General features: G+C 34.2%; 1 protein-coding gene across 22 annotated transcripts in view; it reads left to right on the top strand.

The window, feature by feature from the left end:
- The window catches only part of Dyrk2 (Dual-specificity tyrosine phosphorylation-regulated kinase 2), a 234205-nt gene that overhangs the window by 31123 nt on the left and 181235 nt on the right, over positions 1-21847 (top strand). For 12 of the 22 annotated variants that reach the window (XM_073966893.1, XM_073966905.1, XM_073966897.1 and 9 more), the window contains one exon: positions 9175-9215. The exons of 9 other annotated variants lie outside the window; for them this stretch is intronic. The gene's annotated coding sequence lies outside the window, so the exon portion shown is untranslated. Of the gene's footprint in view, positions 1-8752; positions 8946-9174; positions 9216-21847 lie in introns of all 22 variants that reach the window. One more of the 22 variants, XM_073966907.1, reaches the window with a different exon arrangement.

Below are 21847 nucleotides of genomic sequence, written 5' to 3'. Positions count from 1 at the left end.
GATGAAATTTTGGGAAAATATGTTATATTTACGTAGGACTTTTGGTATTGGAAGCGGGCTATGTAGGTCCACGCTTTCGTATAGCCCCCATACAAAATGACGCGTGACGCGTCGTCGTTTTAATTAATTTTTAAGATATTTGGCCCATTTTACCACCGAATTGGTTGTAATTTGGTACTTTGTGTCTCCAGAGACCAAAAAATATTCCTACCAAAGTTGGGTTATATTGGTCCACGTTTTGGTATAGCCCCCATATAAGGCCCCATATAAAGTACGCGTCATTTTAATATATTTTGAATGTATTAGACCCATTTGATTACAGAATTGGTTGTAGTTTAGTATTTTGTGTCTTCAGAGGCCAGAAAACATTCCTACCAAAGTTGGGTTATATAGGTCCACGTTTTGGTATAGTCCCCACATAAGACCCTTATAAAGTACGCGTCATTTTAATATATTTTGAATGTATTAGACCCATTTGACCAAAGAATCGGTTGTAACTTTGTATTTTGTGTTTCCAGAGGCTAAGAAACATTTCTACCATAAAATGTTTATATAGGTCCACGTGTTGATATAGCCCCCATAATACAATATCTCCCGATTTTCGATATTTTGAAGGTTTTAGCCTCATTATCACACCGATATGGCTGAAATTTGGTATTTAGTCTTCTTTAGGCGTATAAAACTTTCCCCCAGAAATTTGTAGGTATAGGTCCACGCCATCATATAGCCCCCATAGAACGGTACCTTCCGAATTTCGGTATTTTGAAGGTTGTGGCCACATTAATCCACCGAAATGGCTGAAATTTGTGGTGGAGGGTATAAAAAGTTTTTCTTACTTGTTTCTTTGAACAGTTTTGCTTGTAGGGATCTCTAATTAACTGCTTGTAAATGGTCTGTTCCAGAACTGAAAGAGTTTACTAATTTTTACTATTTTTTCGATAACATAAAGGAAAATTTTTATCGTAGTAAAAAATTTTAGATTCTTGCAGGTTCTGGAACATAGCATAAATGTATCGAGCAGAGTCATGAGTCCCTCGAACTACATCCGTATGCAATTAAATGGAAGAAATGGATGTCGATCGCATCTAAATGCGGTTAAAATGTAAGGAATTGTAGTGCCTTTTTCACGACTCCGTTTGAACTGCATCAAAACATGCCGTGAAATAACTAGTATACATTGTAATACTTCCAATTTATTTTATTCTTTCTTTAGAATATTTGTACATGGACTGGTTTCTACAGATGAACTTAAAAAAAATTAAAAATCGTTTTTCTAGAAAACCTCTACAAGACCTCTCTTCTGCAGAAGCCCTGTAAATGGCCTTACTTATATGGAAGAGTTGCTATTCTCCATCATTTCCTAGAATTCGTGAAAATTAAAGCTATGATACGAGGTTTGTCTACTCGTGCTTACTCTTGTTCAGAGTTTGATCAGAAATTTGTATGAATGTCCGCATTTCTTTAATACATCATATGGAATGGTTAATTTTTTCGACTATCCATTAGGGTTTTTTGGATTCTAAAAATAATTTTGTTCAAAATAAAGAAATACTTGAAATTTACTCTTCAGAATTCTATCAGAGTTTTGTCAGACAATTCTGAATACTGACACATACATTACCATGCCTCTAATTATAGATCTCTGCAGATGTCTACAAAATTTCATATCCTATTTTCTTCTCAGAGATGATGGAACTTCACAACTTCTTGATGGTTTGGCAGACTTTTCTTAAAATGTAATATCTGACATCTTTTGCGGTTCGAAGAAATAAATTCGTCTTAATTCTATTTAACTAAAAATCACATAAAATACTTGTTGTTTTAAAATATCCATTTCAAAATTACATATCCTTATTTCTTTTTGAAAAACTACAATAAATATTTTTAAACTCCGGACAGAATGTTCTTTATGTATCTGTAGAGTAAAGAAGAATACATTCAATCCATGAAGATGTAAAGATGACCTGAAGACGTTTCGCATTCTTCTAGTTACATTGCATATCGCTTAACAACAGAAATCTTTTAGCGTTTGGTTCAGAATTTCTACAGAATTTGTCACACATTTCTGAACAACAAAAGGTAAATTCCTTAGACTTTGATTTATAATTGTCTCAGAAGAGTATGAACAAATTACGTACACTAAAACTCATGGCTAGGGATAACATTAAGTATTTCAGAATTCTCCCAGAGTTTTGTCAGACTTTTCTTAACACATTATTTCAGACGCATTACAAAACTTGGTTAGAATTATATACCATAAATTCTTTCAGAAACGTAAAAAGAAAGACTTTTCTTTATGCAACGGTCAAAACGAAATTTCAGGCTTCATTTTCATTTATGAAGCAAGAAAGGAAAGACGTTCTGAAGAAACACAATTACTCTTGGCCCATAGTTCAGAATTTCTTACGATTTCACTGAGACCTTTTTGAACAGAAATATGTATTATAACGACAAAATCTATTTTGGGAGATAACATGAAGCATGCAAAGTTCCTTAAGCCAAGCTTTTCTTAGTACACATATTTCGAATTACGCCACTTAAATTCTTTCTGAGAAATTAAAATAAACACTTCCTAACTTCTCCATAAAGGTTTTATGAGACTTATCTTAATGGCAATTTAAAACGGACGTGCGAGATTTCATTTGCATTGGTGACGCAGTGAAGAAGGCACTTGCTGAAGACGTCTTGGATTTATGATTCCTTTAACTACCTTGCCATGGCCCCAATGAACCAATAAATATTAAATAATAAATAAAAAAACTACTTTTGGCTCATATTTCAGAATTCCAAAAGGTTTCACTCAGACGTTTCTGAACCCAAATGTAAATAGTCATCCGAACTTGAATTTCAATTCATAGTGTCAGAAGAATTCAAACAAATTAACGCAGGAAAGCTCATTCGTAGAGTTGACATTGAGCATTTCCGAATTTCTCCAGACATTTTTCATACTTTTCTTAACACGTGCATTACAGGAATCGATCAGAATTACATAACTCAAATTCGTTCAGAGAAATGTTAGAATTTTGTGATGCAAGGAAGGAAAGAGGTTCTAAATCGTTCTAATCTACTTTTTGCTCTTGTTTCAGAATTTCTTCAGAATTCCCTTAGATATCTCTGGAAACAAAAATATATTCATTAGATATCGATTTTAGCTTGTCTCAGAAGAGATCAAAACCCACTTTTAGATGAAATAATTTAGACTTCCTTCAGAGTTTTTCAGACTTTTCATAACACTCATTATATAAATTAGTTATAACTGCCAAAATATTTATTAAAAGTCAGGCCGCACAGAAAGATATCATTCTGAGGACTTCAGATATTGCACAGGCTAATATGATACCCCATTTGTAATTTGGAAGAAGATATTAATACTTTCGCTTACCGCCGAAATTATTACTTTTCATTTTTTGTCTCTTTTCGACAACCACATTTTACCTAAATATATTTTTTATCTGAAGAATCTGTCCTTCTCTTAGCGAAGTGATTGAAAATAGCCTATTAAATGTAATTTAGTTTTGTGTAGTTAAAAAATGAGCTAGTTTATCTGAAACGTTCAGGGGAAAGAACGACGGAACTAGTTTATTAATAGTGGTTCCAAAATATACCACAGAGTAGCGACCCCGAATTCAGACAAAGTTGCATTCCTAAGTTGTTCAGCAGATTTTTCCTGATAACCTTTATTTGGCTTACAAAAAAAAAAATAAAAAACCCAAAAAACGAAACATCAATCATGTTTGTTTGGATATAATCATAATTGTGATGCAATTTTTTATATTTCTCAGATCGACAGATTTTAAATATTTACCCCAGAAAAGTACCTTCAAATGTTTTGAAAATAATTTATACCCAGCTATAGTGTTTAAATCATTAGTTCCATTAGCGAAATTATTTCAAACTGCCTAATACATTGACTTCAATTTTGTGTGGTTAACAAATGAACTAGTTCATTCGAACGATTCAATGGAATGAGGATATGATCTAGTTTACGCAATGTGCGTGCTTCCCGTTAAATAAAAAATTGAGAGAGAAAACTAAAACTTAAAGGCAGAATGAACAAACTAAAAATTTTTTATAGATTAGTGACCGAGGATTACTGCAACGGCTGAACTAATTTAGATATCACGAAGGTTGGAACTAAAAACTGCCAAAAGGAACTAAAATTCATATGACTTATTGGGTTGTTTGGTCTACAGAGCTTTCCCTGAACAGCAAACCAAAGAAGTGACCCAACTAAGAAAACGAAAACATACATGTATGACCGGACTTTACTGGAACGGTTGACGGTTGACATACTTAAGTAATAGAACGAATAATATCACTTAAAAGGCCTGAAGTAAGAAAAACGATTCCTAAATAAACAAACGTCTATAAACTACTTTTTTGTGCGATCATTTAGTATTTTAGTATATGACTGTTGTATAGAGTGGTACTTACAAGTTAATTTAGCTGATCACACCTTTTAGTTCAGCTCTTTTAAGTGAAGTAGGTCGTTTAATTACTTTTTTTGTGCTGTACTTTTTTATGTAACTAATCAGTTCCTATATGCGAACATCACCACGCTCCTTGTTGAACGATAACACTGTTGGTTTATGTTGCAGAGAAATTAAAAAATTTGTGCAATGGTAATTGTACACTCCTAGACAAGTTATTTGTACACACTTCCAGACTCGATTTATCTATTCTGGAAAATCTTTAATTCATGCAATTTATTTCGACATTTAGATTGATTTCCGATCAGACCAACATACCTTATCTCCGAACAAGTTCCACTGCCAATAACCTCTGTACATTCTAATTAACAATTTGATTTCGTTTTGTTCCCACCAAAGCGATTTTTTCGATATGTATAAATTTAATTAGCTATAAATCTTTAAAACTTGTGGAATAAATTAATTAACCTATTTTGAATAACAAAACACAAAGCTGGAATTATTTAATTCTTGATTTTTGTCTTTTTTTAAGAGAGTGGGTGTTGTTGACATTGTCATTGGACAACATGTAAACAAATATTATGTGAGAAAACTAATGCATATATAATTCGGACAAGATATCGATAAAGGAAAGAGCATTAAATTCTTTCAAGCGATGGGAAGAGTTAATGACTCCCTACAAATAAAGTTGGTTCAGGTATTTGTTAGACAAATATTTCAAGGCGAATTGTGTAATAATAAATTACTAATTATATTCGCCCCCCTGCTTGGGCGCCACTGGAATCAGAAGCAGGTAAATCACAACTGTAGGATGTGCTTTGTTTCATAAGTCATGAATATGAATAGTTTACAGATAAGTGTTTCCACAGGGATGATTTGGTTAGAGTATTTAATAAAATAAAACAAATTTTTATTAGTTTTCTCGTTTAGAGTTAAGCTTGATGATCGGAAATTTTTTGCAAGTGAAAAAGGAAAGCCAAGGACTCGAACCCACACAGTCACCAAATTACGTTACTTGGTTTCGCTGTTGATTAAGCAGCTCTTCAGACGTATCGACTGTCGAATGGCTTCTCTGTCCTACAACTTTTTGTTTTTCAAATGCAAATGTGTTTTTATACATTAACGGATATTTGGCAGTTGAAATGTATTTCTTCATGACAAACGCTATTTTGCGCTGCCTTTGAAGCGACAACATTTTTTGATATGTTTTCAAGGACGTGGGTTCAAATCCCAGCCGGGCTCAGCCTGTTTTTTTATTTTTTGAAATTTTGCCTTGCCTTTCCTTTTTCACTTGCAAAAAATTTCCGATCATCAAGCTTAACTCTAAAAATCATTAAAAATAATCTTCGCCCTAATAGGCAAAATTTCAAAAAATAAATAAAACTAATTTATTTAATTTTTTTAACTCAACTTTTCTTTGGTCTGTTTCCAACTTCTTCAGAAGTTCTTTTTTATGAAAATCCTAACGACAAATACAAATGGTTACTTATACAGCTTTTTGTACAGATAGATTTTCTTGGTATACTTACAATTAGTTTTGTTTTTGCATTGTTTTAAATATTGCCATTAAAATATAATAACTGGACATTACAACGCAAAATTTGAAAAAATAATCAAAAATAATGTAAATAAAAAATATTGCAGCCTTTAAATCTTCAATCACAGAAATGTTAAATTCTAAAAAATTCAACTGAATATTGGAGTTTGGTATTATCTTTATCCTCTTTTGTATTAATTGATTTGTGTATCCTCTCTTGTATCTCTTTCAATCACATATTCCTCTTCACTTTCCTGGTCCCGGCTTGGGCGCCGAATTGTTCAGGAAATATTTTTGTTGAAAATAAATGAAATTTTGCGATTATTAATCATACTAAAATCTTCCTGCTTAGTTGAATGATTGTTTGGGCGCCACCACCACCTTACCTCTAAATAATTCATATTTATTTTGTGGTTTTTTAATGTTTTTTTAGTAATAAATACATTTATTACACCTCCATAAAAATGTTGTTAGTTTTTAACTGTTAGCATGGCAGGTGGTTTTTGTTTAATTTGTAATAAACCACAATATTACAACAATAATAAACTATTCATTCACCAGTTAACTAATAATTAATTGCTGTTTAAAGAAATGCTAAAAGGAAAACTAAAATGAGACCAGGCAGCAAGTCTAACTAACAGCAATAACAATAATTAGTTTATGGTCATAAGTAACTGCTAGTTGCAGAACTGGCTACAAATTACGGCCAACAGCAGTAACTCATTTGGTAAAAACTATTTCATAATATGGGAATGTGTGTAAGCAAAGAATGTCTCATTATTAACCGACAACAATTTCTTCTTTTCCTTACATGAAAAATGCCCAGTGTAACAAAGAGAAAGAAAACCTGTTAAGTTGCAATGATTGATAAGGTTATTTATGATGGCCATTTATTTGGAATTGCCTAATATTGAAGTAATTTCTCATTATGTTGCAACAATATTAAGTATTCTACTAAGACCTCCTCCCCAAAAGCCAACGCAGAGCAGAGTCTTATCAATTTTATTACGAAATAAATATAACTTTTTATCAATTTTTGGGGAATTTAACCCCATTTTATGCTCCATTAGAAATGCTGGTGCAATCATCAAACTTGGCTAATGCATTTATGACAGGGGGCTAAACAAGCCACTATGGCCATCATGACATAGTCTAGCTGATAAAATCTTAATAGAAATTCCTCAAATCGAATTATGAAGTTATGAAATACTCATAAAAACGAACAAGAAAATCCCACAAGTTTTTTTTTGGGTATCTTGATGTGACGACAACTAAGCGATTGCTACACACTTGGGAACAAATTTGTAAAAAAAAAATCAAACCCGAAAAACGAAACATGATTGATGTTTGTTTGGATATAATCATAATTGTGATGCAATTTTTTATAAACTTTTGTTTTGTTTTAATGACAGGGGAAAATATTTGATAAAAAATATTTCACACTTTTTTAGATAAGCTATAAATAATTTTACGCGATTTTTTCCCATTGTCAGCAGTAAAAATTTCATGGATATTTCACACCTTGTTTCACAAACTGGCCAATGGGAATATTTAACCATTATTTAGTTTTCGAATTTCTGTATATGCAACTAGGAGTTTGAATAAAAAGTGACAAGACTTTTAACATGGGGGGTTATTCTGAACGTAAATTTCCCGTGAGTTTTCTCACTCCCAGGGAGTTTGTATTTAGAATAACCCCGTTGTTGAAGGATTTCAACATTTTTATTTTTCATTTCTTAATACTAATTTTCTTTTAATTTGATTTGTTTCTTCTTTAATGTAAACTTGATATGAATTCCTTAGATGTAAATTAACGTTGTAAAATTGTATGTAAGATAAACTGAAGTAAGCTGTAAAGAAAGAGAATAGGATTAGGAAAATGGAATAATAAAATGAATTTAGTTGTTGTGAACTTACCCGCCAACTACAAGCGTTTTTTAATCACTTTCTTCTCAGCCGTCCGAAAAAATCCTAAAGACATAAAATAAAAAATAGTTAAAATTATAAATAAATTCATTTTGTTTTTTTTTTCTATACTTCCTTCAACTCAAGTGAACACCCATAATATAGTGGTATTAGTTAATGATACATAAATGTGTGTGAACTACCCTAATTAAAATCAGCTGTTATGTAGATCAGCTGACTTACAGCTGTAGTTTTAAGGATTGTTATTTGTATGAAGAAATTAAGTAAGCAATTTATGGAAATGATAATAATATATATAATTATAATTGTTCCACAAACATCCCAGACGGGACAGGGGAGACTTCTCTCATATCAATGAGTGCACCCCGATTCATATTAGGTCAATGATATGGGACCTACTGTTTATCGCCGAGTCCGAACGGCGTGTCTAAGGCACCACTTGTAGAGAAGTTGTACAAGGCTGAAATACTCAGAAAATGTCGCCAACATTATTGAGGGGTATTTTGCCACCGTTGAAAAGTGTTTTAATGTTGACTGGCCGGGGAATCGAACTCACGACTTTTAGCGTGCAAGGCGGGTGTGCATACCATTGAACCACGGTGGTAATGGAAATGATTTTCCATTAAAATATTTGAACGAATGCCACAATTAATTGTCTTTTACTGTTATAATTCTCATTAGCTCCTAGCACATTAGCTGTTAGGTCATAAAAGCTCAACTCGAAAGAGAATTAATTCAGATAAATATTTGAATTGATCTTGCCTCTCCAATTTATTCTCTCTTAAGTCAACCTTACTTAGGTGTTTTGTCCCACATACTCTCGTATGAACACAACACTTAATGTATTTTCTATATATAGCCGCTCCCCATGATCATAATTCGATAACAATCATTATCTGATATTGTTATTATTAAAGTTAATCTAAAATTTAAAAATACCTCAATAGCAACAAAATTATAATTCACCAATCAATTCAAAAACATAATTATAATGACTTAATCATCATTATTATAGAGACGTCTTGCCGTTTACAAGCAACCCACAGAGAGAAGTGCGTGTGAAGTAGTTAGTTTTTTTGTTTCTAAACAACATGTATTTTTTATGTGGGATAATTATGTATTTTAAGATATCGATGCAATGAAATACAAAGATTTGACCTTAAAAGTTTTTTGTGTTTTAAGGAAATAAATTTCGCACATATGTTATAGACAATTATGTATGTTCGTTCGGTTTTTTAATAATACATAATTTAATGAGTATTTTTCTCTATTTATTTTCAGGTTAGTTTTAAATGTGGAACGATTATGGAAGCCATGTAAAGGTAACAATAATATACATATATAAAAATATATAAACGATTTTCGTTATGAGGAAATTACTCCATTAATGACCAAGGACCCGGAGAAACTGTCGACTCTGCCAACATTGAGATAATTTGGAAGATATTTTTACGCAATTACTTTCAAAATAACTCCGTGTAAACGTTGTTTTACTCCCCAGCACTGTTTGCATCAAATTCGAGGTTTGAACCTGGGTCCTCTACAACAAACAGACAATGTTGTAGAGGTCTGAGCGTTCTAAGCCACTGCAAACCTATCATATCAACACTTCATGATATGATACCAACAAAAATTTCCGAAATGGAGGGCATTACTACTCTTCGATTGTACATGTGTATCTATTGAGAAAATGATTCCTAGACAAGACACTAGGGTGACTTGATATAGAAAAAGACTTCAAAAAATACTTCATATCTACAAATATCAAAATCAGCCTTTGTCGTCTAGCTATTTACATTCAAAATATGCCTGATGAGCTGGCTTAGACCACCAGCGAAACGATCGTAGCATAGTGGTTGAGTGTGTGGTATTTCGCTAAAATTCGAATTATTTCAGATTACAAGTCTTACCATGATTTATTGACATAAGTATTTAGCGGGCAAGTGAATCTCACTTTACTTAGCACATGGCGTACTTCTTCACTAAGTGAAGCTTACAAGTCTACTTTTATACTATACTACTCCACTAACTGACTTCCCTACTATTCCCCAGTATTGTTATTCCATCTGGCAACGCGGATAGTTCTGAAAAAAGAAAATGATATCGTATCGTATCTTTCGCAAAAATCCACTAAAATGAATACATTCGAAATAATTTCAGAAATGTTATTGGAATTTTTGTCTTCTAGGGCGAATTTGAAAAAAACTAATCCATTGCCTCTTCAAATGTATGAGATTCTTATAGTATACGAGGGTATCGCTGTGCAAGGCCCACAAATTCGTATAAAATCTCTGACATCGCCCAAGAAGTTTCTAAAAATTTCAAATATATCGCTGAAATTAAAATTTAGATTAATACACCATCTATATATCAACTTTATTATTTGTTTTGTCTTGCACAAAATTCTAACGAAATTACAACTATTAATAAGATTCTTATAGTACATGAGATTAACGCTGTCAAAGGCCCGGAAATTCGAATAAAATCCCTGAAATCACCCAAAAAGCGTGTAAAATTTTAAATATTTTCCTGAAATTGAACGATGAAGCAATCAACATTTTAATAATTAGAGTTCAACGCCATCTACATTTCAATAGTAACACTTTTAAGCTTTTGTACTGTTGTCATTGTGATTTTATACCTTTTCATATTTCCTATTGTGATTGAACTTTACATTTTTAAGGTTAACAGCTAAAAATAAACCTCTGTAATATATTAAATACTACTACTTTAAGCAACTATGTACTACTAAATTTTATCATACATGACTAAACGACTGTGTCGCTTCTCAAAAGTGAAGCTAAGTAGAATAAAATTCAATAAATTCGTTCATTCCTCTTGATCAACTTGAACTCTGTACATCAACCTCAGTGCTTCCTTAAGTAGTTGAAACTGATAGCAGAGCATCATCCGCAATACAAAGAGTGAATCAACCAAACAATCTACGAAAATAATGTTTTCTTTAACGATAGATTAATACGCCATCTATATGTCTACTTTATAGTAGTTTGAGAGGAATATTTATTTAATAAATACCGCATCACTATACCAACCGATAGCAAGTCGTGTACCTTGGCTTTAGAAACAAAATTGGTGTAGTTTTGGCGTTAATGGTCATTCTTTCTGTTACTCCCTTTGTCTAATCTCCGGCAAAACGAATAAAGCTGGGATAAATAAAATAAAACAAAATAAACAAAAAAATCAATAATTAACTGACCCCAACCGAAACGAATACACCTGTGATTTGAATAGTTTACTTGAGAAGTCACTTCCAATTGCAAATACAGCCAAATAGGAGTTTTCTTCGTAATTCGTTCTCGTACTGTATGAAATAAAACACAGCCTTCATATTGCTTAACATTTTATAACGCCATCTACATTACAACTTTTGATCTGTTCCAAAATGGAAAGAATCTATTAATTTTTTTTATTTTTTCGATATCATAAAGGAAAAAACTGTTACCGTAGTAAAAATTTGTAAATTCTTGCAGGTTCTGGAATAGACCATTTATCTTTATACTTTTAGTCGGAATATTTAGGAAATGACACAGCAAAACGTTGATTGTAAAGGAATGAGCGAAACCGTGGGTGCAAATGTTCTAGAATGGTATATGTGATGAATAACTCAATCTTTTTTCTTTATTTTGGCCCACACTTTCACTAATTCTTTGGAATGGAAATTTCACATATTGGGGGTTATCATGAATGAAAATTTCCCGTGAGTTTTGTCTTCCCGCCGTTGCAACTTAAGGGAGAAAAAATTCACGGGGAATTGTCGTTCATGATAACCCCCATTGGTTCGAGTGGCATATTCACCAGTCTGACTTTTTCTGCAGATTCTCAATTGAACGCAAATAAAATTAAGAGTTCATTTGACCTCGTTCTAAGACATTCGGGAAGCTCTATTTCACATAAAAGTATTTTCATTTAATTTTATTCAGTAAATAATAGAGCTTTGTCGTTCATCAACGAACTAGTTCAAAGGAATAATTCCGTGAAATGAACGAACGGAACCATACCCAGCTAATTTGTTCATTTAGATAATCTCGCTCATATAGGTCTTCTAGTTTATTAGATTGAACGAGTGAAATAACGTTCCTTAAGGTCATTTTACTTTAGCTTTCGCTCTATATCCCAATATAAGAGATGCCATGGTGTGGAGAAAAATGAACGGTATTCTTCCTTGTTAGCAACATCCCTTTGGTGAATTCAAAAATATCTTCAAATAAAAATTTTTTTTCTATAGCGATTGGAAAGTTGGGATGCGAAATATTTAATTTCTTATCCTTAAGACGAATAATACGACTATTAACGGTGGAAAGAGGAAGCATGAACGATATTCCCAAGAACATGACAGACTGATGTGTAATATTGAACGAAAATGAGCCAACGAACGAAATGAACGGCCTGGATCCTTTTTGTGAACGGAATGAATGAAGAAAATTTTCCGTCACTAATAAATAACGGACTAGTGGCTTTAAACGAGACTAGATCTAGTCGTATTGTTGTAAATAAGTTCTGGACATTTAAATTCATTTTGAAAAACGCTCTTTTTTATAAAGTTTAGGTGCCATAGTATTGCCGAATATGTTTGTGGAAACTAATATATTTTCGTAACTTTAGTGTAGCTTAGTGTAGCTCAGATAATATATGATAGTACATTTTTCGATATTATAGAATAACAAATCACTATTTTTTCAATCCACGGCAGAGGGTTCTTTCGTACCGGATTGACCCGGAACTCCATAGTGTTTCGGCCAGCCGCTGTCAACCCACAATCAAAACTATGTTTCTTCGTAGATTTCTATGCTGCTACAACAACAACTATTTTTATATTTATTGTTGTCTTATTAGAACGAAGGACATTACTTTTGAAAGTTTTTAGTTAATTGAATTAATTGAGGTAACATGGCCTAAGGAGTTTGTATTGGAAATGTAAATTTTAGCGAAGTCCCACACACCCAACCAATATCAGGCATATCGGATGTGAATGGCTAGAAGACAACGGCGAAGTTTGGTAACTTCTATTTATTGCAAATTTACAGATATGAAGTATTTTTGAAGCCTTTTTTATCACGTCCACCTGGTCTAAAATCATTTTTCAATACATACACATGTACAACGGAATGGTTTTTCCTTCATGAATTGCAATGCCTTCCAGTTAGGAAGTCTGATAGATTGGCAGTGGTCTAGAATAGAGTTGTGTAGTTCCGGAACGAACTGGTTCAAAGGAACTATTCCGGACAAGGAACTATTGGAACTATATCCGGCTCTTGCATTTATATAGTTCCTTTCGTTCTTCTCGTGCCTTCAATTTAAAGCCTACGTCGATCATTCATCTTTGCAGTTTTTTCGCTGCAATTTATTTATTTTTATGTCATTCATCCACCAAACCATGAAAACATTTCGGTTTCGGAACTATTTGGAACAAAGGAAACAAAAAGAACGACGAAAGAGGAAGATTCGTTGAACTATTTCGGTCTCGGAACTATTTGGAACGAAAAGAACGATGAAAGAGATAGATTCGTTGAACTGTATCGGTCTCGGAACTATTTGGAACTATGGAACTATATTAAGGAACTAGTTCCATTATTTATGAAGCCTTTTAATTAATTCAATTTTATTGAGCTAATAATAATTAAATAAATTAATCGGCTATCACTTTAATGAAAAATATTCGTTATTCCATCAATAGTTATTTCATTCACTCTTAGAACGATATTTAATGAACTAGTACAGTAGCTCTTTTTAGTGAACCTCTCAATAGAACTAATTCTTTGGCGAACAACAGAACAATACTTTGAACACATGCCTATTGAACTGTCTCAGCGAAATGAAGAATATGATATTACATAAATTCCGCTCATTTAATATCATAACGAAATTCCAACTGAAGTAGGCAATATTTAGTATTTAAGGGTTTGGTTCTTTAGTTCTTCTTCTTTCTAAAAACCTTGGCTATCCATAAATTATGGCTTACATTCATTGCCACCATCCCTAACTAGTTCCATTTCCAAACTGGCAATTTGCTTAAATGCGCCTGCGCACATCGTCATGTCTACACGTATTAATAGTGGTAGACTAGCCGGTGAAAGCGTTCAAATATCTGTGAACGTTGTTGTTGTTGCAGTATAACAAAAACAAAACTAAAAAAATGAAAATAAAAAATTACGAAAAAAATTAAAAACAAAAAATAAATTAAACATAAATAAACCAGCTGAGCTATATACAGTTTTTTTTTCTTTATTTCATTTTGTATTGTCCAACCATTCAGCCATACATCTGTCTGTCTGCTCATTTCTCTGGCCTTTGTAATTCATTATGGACGCTTAAAAACCAATTTTGAATACACAAAACAAACAGCAACAACAACATCATTGCTGTTCGAATTGATTCATTCGACGAAATTCACACAGCAAACAAAAAAATCTTGTTACCGCTGCTGCTGGTTTTTTATGTTCCATTAAAAAGTGGCAATGAAAACGCACACAACAATGAACAAAATTCCAACTGAATTGTTGTATTCAGAAAATAAAATAAAACACATAATTCAAGAATCAAAAAAAAGACAAACACGTGAATAATTTTTGTTGTTGCTGCTGGCCGGGCTTTTTGTTTTGTGTTTCAAAAGAGCACACAAAATTTAAAAGGAAATAATAAATGTCAGATGAAATGGGAACACTTCTCAGGTAGATTTTTTTTTGTGGCATGGACTGTGGGAGATCTGTTTGCAAAAATAACTTTTTTTTAAGATTAAATGAACTGAAGATATTTTGGGTTACGGAATTTTGAATCCAATGCTAAGAAGGCAAACTTCAAAGATATCCTTCTTGACACCTTTGGTAAATTTAGTTTTTTAATCTAAAGAAGTCCTTTCCAAGGGAAAATTGCAACATTTGGTTGATTTCATAGTCAGTTTGTTAACTAGTACCATTGCTAGTAACATGCAGGCAATTGCCACTTACAACAACACCGAACAAGCTCTTAATAATATTAAATTTTTCTTTTCTTTTTTTCGATTTGTTTTCATTGTTAAATTAGTTTTTTTTCATTGATTTGGCTATTTTGCTCATATGGATTTTGTTTTGAGGCGTTTAATGAGGCTAATATTGATTATCGCCGTATTTCGTTTTTAATTTTCAAAACAACTTTCTTACAAGTCTTCGACATGGAATTGTGTAAAAATGTGTTAGTAATTAAACTTGCTATGGGCCAAATAATAAATATGAAATAGATTACCTACAACTACAAGCCAAATAAGATCTAATGAGGCCTTGAATAATCAAAATATCTTGAATTCATCACCTATTGTTATATAGTAAAATTGTGGAAGGTATTTGAAAAAATTTGTAACATTAATTTCCAGAGACAAAATAATAAAGTATCTATGAAAGTAAAAAAATAGCTATGTCTCCTATAGTAACCTAGATAACAGAAAAGAATAGAAGAAGGAAAGCTATCAGCTATCACACTCTCTGGAAAGCTAAACGAGAAGCCCTCAAATAATACCAAAGGCCCAGTAAATGTCGTGTTCATTTGCAAAACTTCTGATCTCGTGTGGTTAAAATTCAGACAGACCCGTTTTTATACCCTCGGAATTTATGCTAACGAGGGTATATACACTTTCATACGGGCAAAATGTGACTCATTGAAATAATGGTTTTGGACGAAATGTGTTTCAGACAATTTGGAGTTGATTGAGCCATGTCCGTCCGTCTGTCTGGCTGGTGCGCACGATAACTCTCGAACGGATCAACCGATTCGGTCCAAAATTTGGCTTTCGTAATATTTTGTCCAAACTTAGTTTAAGTTCGAAGATGGGTTATATCAGTCCACTCCTTCCGGTACCTACCCCACAAAAGTTCGAAATTGTTCGGAAAATGTGTGCGCACGATGACTCTTGAAGGAAGTAACCGACTTGCTCCATACTTTGCACATCGTGAAACTTCTACCAGACTTAAATGAGGTTCCAATATGGACTCAATCGGTCCACTCCTTCCACACAAAATTTAGGAAAGGTTCAGTTTAGGGCCTGCTCTCGAATCGCTTTGATTTTTGTTGTAACGACTTGCATTCACTGTCCTCTATACGACGGTACATGTTTCATCAGGGGCAAGCCCATACTTCCTGAGAAAGTCCGTCCACTCCTTTTGGTACCTCCCTTACAAAAGTTCTAAGCTTTTCGCTAAAATGGTGTGCACGGTAACTGTCGAAAGTAGTAACCGAGTTGGTCCATCCTGTGCACATCGTAATATTTCTACGAGACATAGATTAGGTTCGAATATGGACTATACATGTCAACTCCTTAGGGTACCTCCCACACAAAATTTCCGAAAAGTGCAGTTTAAGAGCTGCTCTCGAGTCCCCATTACGGCGGAACAAGTTTTTTCAAGGGCAAGTCTATAGTTCCTGAGAAAATAACCCAAAAGTTGTAAAACCCCTACGACATAAGTAGCTGGAGCGGACGGTAAGTTTCGAACGGATCAGTCGATTCGGTCTAAAGTATGGCCTTCGTAATATGTTGTCCAAACTTGGTTTAAGTTCGAAGGCGAGCCATATCGGTCCACTCCTTCGGGTACCTCCCCCACAAAAATGGTACGCACTATATCTCTAAAACGTGCATGCCAATTGGGTCCAAGGGGATCAAAAGATCTCCTAATATTTTATACAAATTTAGTTTAATTTCCAAAATGGTCCATATCGATCTTCTCTTTAGGGTACCTTCACACACGCTGAGGGTATATCTCTGTCGACAAAGCCGACTGATACTTTTTTACTTGTTGTACCGTAGTTTATTATTTCCAGATGTCCAGTATTATTAAAATAACTATATTAATATCACCGTATGTTCACAACCCCGATCGCTAAAACTTCAGAAATGAACTAGTTCCAATGACTGACCACACGAGATAAAAGATTTACTGAATAACAGAAATCAAATATTTTTTGTTATTATTATTGTTTATTTCCCGAACGATCCATTTTCATTGAGACCACGGGTCTTCATATAGAAGACCACAGGTTTTCATAACAAAGACCACAGGTCTTCATAAAGAAGACCACAGGTCTTCATAAAGAAGACCACAGGTCTTCATAAAGAAGACCACAGGTCTTCATAAAGAAGACCACAGGTCTTCATATAGAAGACCACAGGTCTTCATACAGAAGACCACAGGTCTTCATATAGAAGACCACAGGTCTTCATATAGAAGACCACAGGTCTTCATATAGAAGACCACAGGTCTTCATATAGGAGGCCACAGGTCTTCATATAGAAGACCACAGGAAAACCACAGGTCTTCATATAGAAGACCATAGCTCTTCATACAGAAGACCACAGGTCTTCATAAAGAAGACCACATGTCTTCATATAGAAGACCACAGGTCTTCATATAGAAGACCACAGATCTTCATATAGAAGACCACAGGTCTTCATATAGAAGACCACAGGTCTTCATATACAAGACCACAGGTCTTCATATAGAAGGCCACAGGTCTTCATTTAGAAGAGCACCGGTCTTTATGTAGAAGTCCGCATGTATATATAGAGGACCGCAGGTCCTCAATAATTTAGAAAAAAACGAAAAAAATATTCCTTAAAAATCCAGGTTTCTTGGTCTGATGGTCGATGAAAAAATATTCTTTAAAAAATCCAGGTTTCTTGGTCCGATGGTCGATGAAAAACATTCCTTAAAAAATCCAGGTTTCTTGGTCCGATGGTCGATGAAAAAATATTCTTTAAAAAATCCAGGTTTCTTGGTCCGATGGTTGATGAAAAATATTCCTTAAAAAATCCAGGTTTCTTGGTCCGATGGTCGATGAAAAAATATTCTTTAAAAAATCCACGTTTCTTGGTCTGATAGTTGATGAAAAAATATTCCTTAAAAATCCAGGTTTCTTGGTCCGATGGTCGATGAAAAAATATTCTTTAAAAAATCCACTTTTCCTGATTTGATGGTCGATGAAAAAATATTCTTTAAAAAATTCAGTTTTCTTGGTCTGATAGTCGATGAAAAAATATTCTTTAAATTGACAGAAATCAAATATTTTTTGTTGTTATTATTGTTTATTTCCCGAACGATCCATTTTCATTGAGCTATTCAGTGAAAATAGCTACTGAACTGCAAGTTCAAATGAACGATTCACTGAAATGAGCTGCCGAACTAAATCAGTCAACAAGGTTTTTTTTCATAGCAAGAAGAAACACTCCACTCCCATCTTTCTTATAAAACGTCGCTCCTGTTCAACTTAGTATTCAATTGAACAAATTATTGTTCCATTACTTCCACAAAAAGACTATGCCATGAGCTCTTGGAGTTTTTCAAGCGGTGCCGGGATGTTGTTACAAATGAAATCTCTTGTGCATAAATATTGTCGATTATTACCACACCCATGCCACAACTAATCAAGTGGTGCTAATGTTGAACACAATTCACTTCTTTAGTGAAACAAAATAGCCGGATCAGTGGCCTGTTGCGCCCTGGCTTTAGTTAACCTCCAGCAACAAACACAGATAACAATTGATTTTAATTAATGAAAACGGATTTCAAAAAATACAAGTTTTTCATTATGAAATTTTCAAATGATTCAATTTTCAGCAAACACCTGGAAAGGTGGAAGGCTAAGAGACAAACGAACATAATTTAGATTCATTACATAATTGATGTATTAGACTAGCTTAAGAGTAGTTTTGGGTCAACGAAGGTGCCATGCAATGCTTCAGCCACGAGCATATTTTAGGAGTTAGGGTCAACGGGTCGTTTACCGGCGAATCTTAGTAGTATTCTTATAAATGAAAATGATGTCTCATCAAACAATATTGCACCTTTAAACTGACTTCCTTAGGAAGGAATACTGCTTCCTTTCGCTATCTTATTAGCACCTTGATTGAAGAGAAAGATTAGAGAGCCCCCTCCTCCTTGGTAGCATATAGAGTTGTATCAAGTGTCGTATCGTGGCTAACGCTTATAGAGGTGTTTGTTGCGCTTGTCCAATTGCCACAAACTTGTTATTGTTGGTAGCTGTCAAGGCTTATAAAGCTATTGCAGATTTGAGATTTGAGCAACCACGTGCTATTCAAGAAACACAATTGCTCCAATCAACAATATCACCTCTGATTTCGTTTTTCCATTCGCTTTACAAATCTTAGCCACCATTTGCATTGCCCAGCCTTGCTTAATCATATGGAAAATATGGCAGTCATTTTCATTGCTTTGTCTGTTTTCATTTCGTTTTTTTTCGAATTTATTGATGTCTTAAATTTGATAAATACTTTTTTGTTGTTGTTTAATAAGAAAAATTGCTGGCTTGTTTGTCTGCTGCAAGCTTAACACGAAGTGAACAACAAAATGGAGCTTGTTCACCCAACCCCAAAACAGGCAAAGCGTCAAGCGCATAAAATTGTTATAATATATCTTATGCTACTCATATAAAAACGAAAAGCGTTTATTCGCTTTCATGAAAATGAAAACGTTGGAGTTGGATTTTGATAAATTTAGTTTTCGTTGTTGTTGTTGCTGTGGTGGTGTTGTGTTTTTTAATGTTTGATATGAAGTTAATTAATTAACAAAACCTTTTAAGAGTTCCTAGATTGGAGGTGGGTTAAAATATCAAAAAAAAAAAATATGAAAATAAAAACCAAATGTGAAAGTGAAAGTTCACGGTGGGTGTTTACAACTGCATCTAAGGGCATGATGATCATGCTCATGTCGATGTCAAAATGGTTTGATAATAATCGGATTAATGAGTATTTTCGAAAATTATTTTGAAATAAATCACTCGCTGTGAAGCTTCATATACATCTGGTATATATAAAATATTGCAAATCTTCATAAAGGACAACCATTCTTATGGAAGATCAGAAATCTAAATATTGAAGAACAGAGATCTTCATATTGATTTCCTCATATGTCCTCTTCATATAGAAGACCACATGTCTTCATATAGAAGACCACATGTCTTCACATAGAACACCACAGGTCTTCATAAGGAAGACCACATGTCTTCACATAGAACACCACAGGTCTTCATAAGGAAGACCACAGGTCTTCATATAGAAGACCACAGGCCTTCATATAGAAGACCACAGGTCTTCATAGAGAAAACCACTGGTCTTCATAGAGAAAACCACTGGTCTTCATAGAGAAAACCACTGGTCTTCATAGAGAAGGCCACTGGTCTTCATAGAAAAGACCACTAGTCTTCATATAGAAGACCACTGGTCTTCGTATAGAAGACCACAGGTCTTCATATAGAAAGCCACAGGTCTTTATATAGAAGACCACAGGCCTTCATGTAGGAGACCTCGGGTCTTCATATGGAAGACCACAGCTCTTCATAAGACCAAAGGTCTTCATCTAGAAGACCACAGGTGTTCCTATAGAAGACCACAGGTCTTCATACAGAAGGTCTTCATATAGAAGACCACAGGTCTTCATATAGAAAACCACAGGTCTTTATATAGAAGACCACAGGCCTTCATATAGGAGACCTCGGGTCTTCATATGGAAGACCACAGCTCTTCATAAGACCAAAGGTGTTCATATAGAAGACCACAGGTCTTCATACAGAAGACCACAGGTCTTCATACAGAAGACCACAGGTCTTCATACAGAAGACCACAGGTCTTCATACAGAAGACCACAGGTCTTCATACAGAAGACCACAGGTTTTTTATTTAGAAGACCACAGGTCTTTATATAGAAAACCACAGGTCTTCTTATAGAAGTCCACAGGTCTTCATATAGAAGACCACAGGTCTTCATATAGAAGACCACAGGTCTTCATATAGAAGACCACAGGTCTTCATTAAGAAGACCACAGGCCTTCATACGGAAGACCACAGGTCCTCATATAGAAGAACACAGGTCTACATATAGAAGACCACAGGCCTTCATATGCAAGACCACAGGTCTTCATATAGAAGACCACAGGTCTTTATATAGAAGACCACAGGTCTTCATATAGAAGCCCACTGGCCTTCATATAGAAGACCACAGGTCATCATGTAGAAGAGCACACTTCATATAGAAGCCCACAGGTCTTCATATAGAAGCCCACAGGTCTTCATATAGAAGACCACAGGTCTTCATATAGAAGACCACAGGTCTTCATATAGAAGACCACAGGTCCTCATATAGAAGACCACAGGTCTTCATATAGAAGACCACAGGTCTTCATATAGAAGACCACAGGTCTTCATATAGAAGACCACAGGTATTCATATAGAAGACCACAGGTCTTCATATAGAAGACCACAGGTCCTCATATAGAAGACCACAGGTCTTCATATAGAAGACCACAGGTCTTCATTTAGAAGGGCACAGGTCTTCATTTAGACGAGCACAGGCCTTTATGTACTGTCCTGATCTTAATATTAAAGACCTCAGATCTTCATACAGAAGACTACTGGTCTTCAATAGAAGACCACAAGTCTTTATATAGAAGACCACTGGTCTTGGTATAGAAGACCACTGGTCTTGATATAGAAGACCACTGGTCTTCATATAGAAAACCACTGGTCTTGATATAGAAGACCACTGGCCTTCATATATAAGACCACAGGTCTTCATTTAGAAGACCACAGGTCTTCATATAGAAGACAACAGGTCTTCATATAGAAGACCACAGGTCTTCATATAGATGACCACAGGTATTCATATAGAAGACAAGGTCTTCATATAGAAGACCACAGGTCTTCATATAGAAGACCACAGGTCTTCATATAGAAGACCACAGGTCTTCATATAGAAGTCCACATGTTTTCATATAGAAGACCGCATGTTTTCATATAGAAGACCGCATGTCTTTATATGGAGGACCGTGGGCCCTCAATAATATAGAAAAAAATTAAAAAATATTCTTTAAAAATCCAGGCTTCTTTGCCTGATGGTCGATGAAAAAAATTTCCTTTAAAAAATCCAGGTTTTTTGGTTTGATGGTCGACGAAAAAATA

This window comes from Musca autumnalis, unplaced genomic scaffold, assembly GCF_047663935.1.
Source record: "Musca autumnalis isolate F117 unplaced genomic scaffold, ASM4766393v1 scaffold_2, whole genome shotgun sequence".
Taxonomy (NCBI): domain Eukaryota; kingdom Metazoa; phylum Arthropoda; class Insecta; order Diptera; family Muscidae; genus Musca; species Musca autumnalis.
This window is presented reverse-complemented; position numbering and strand designations above follow the sequence as displayed.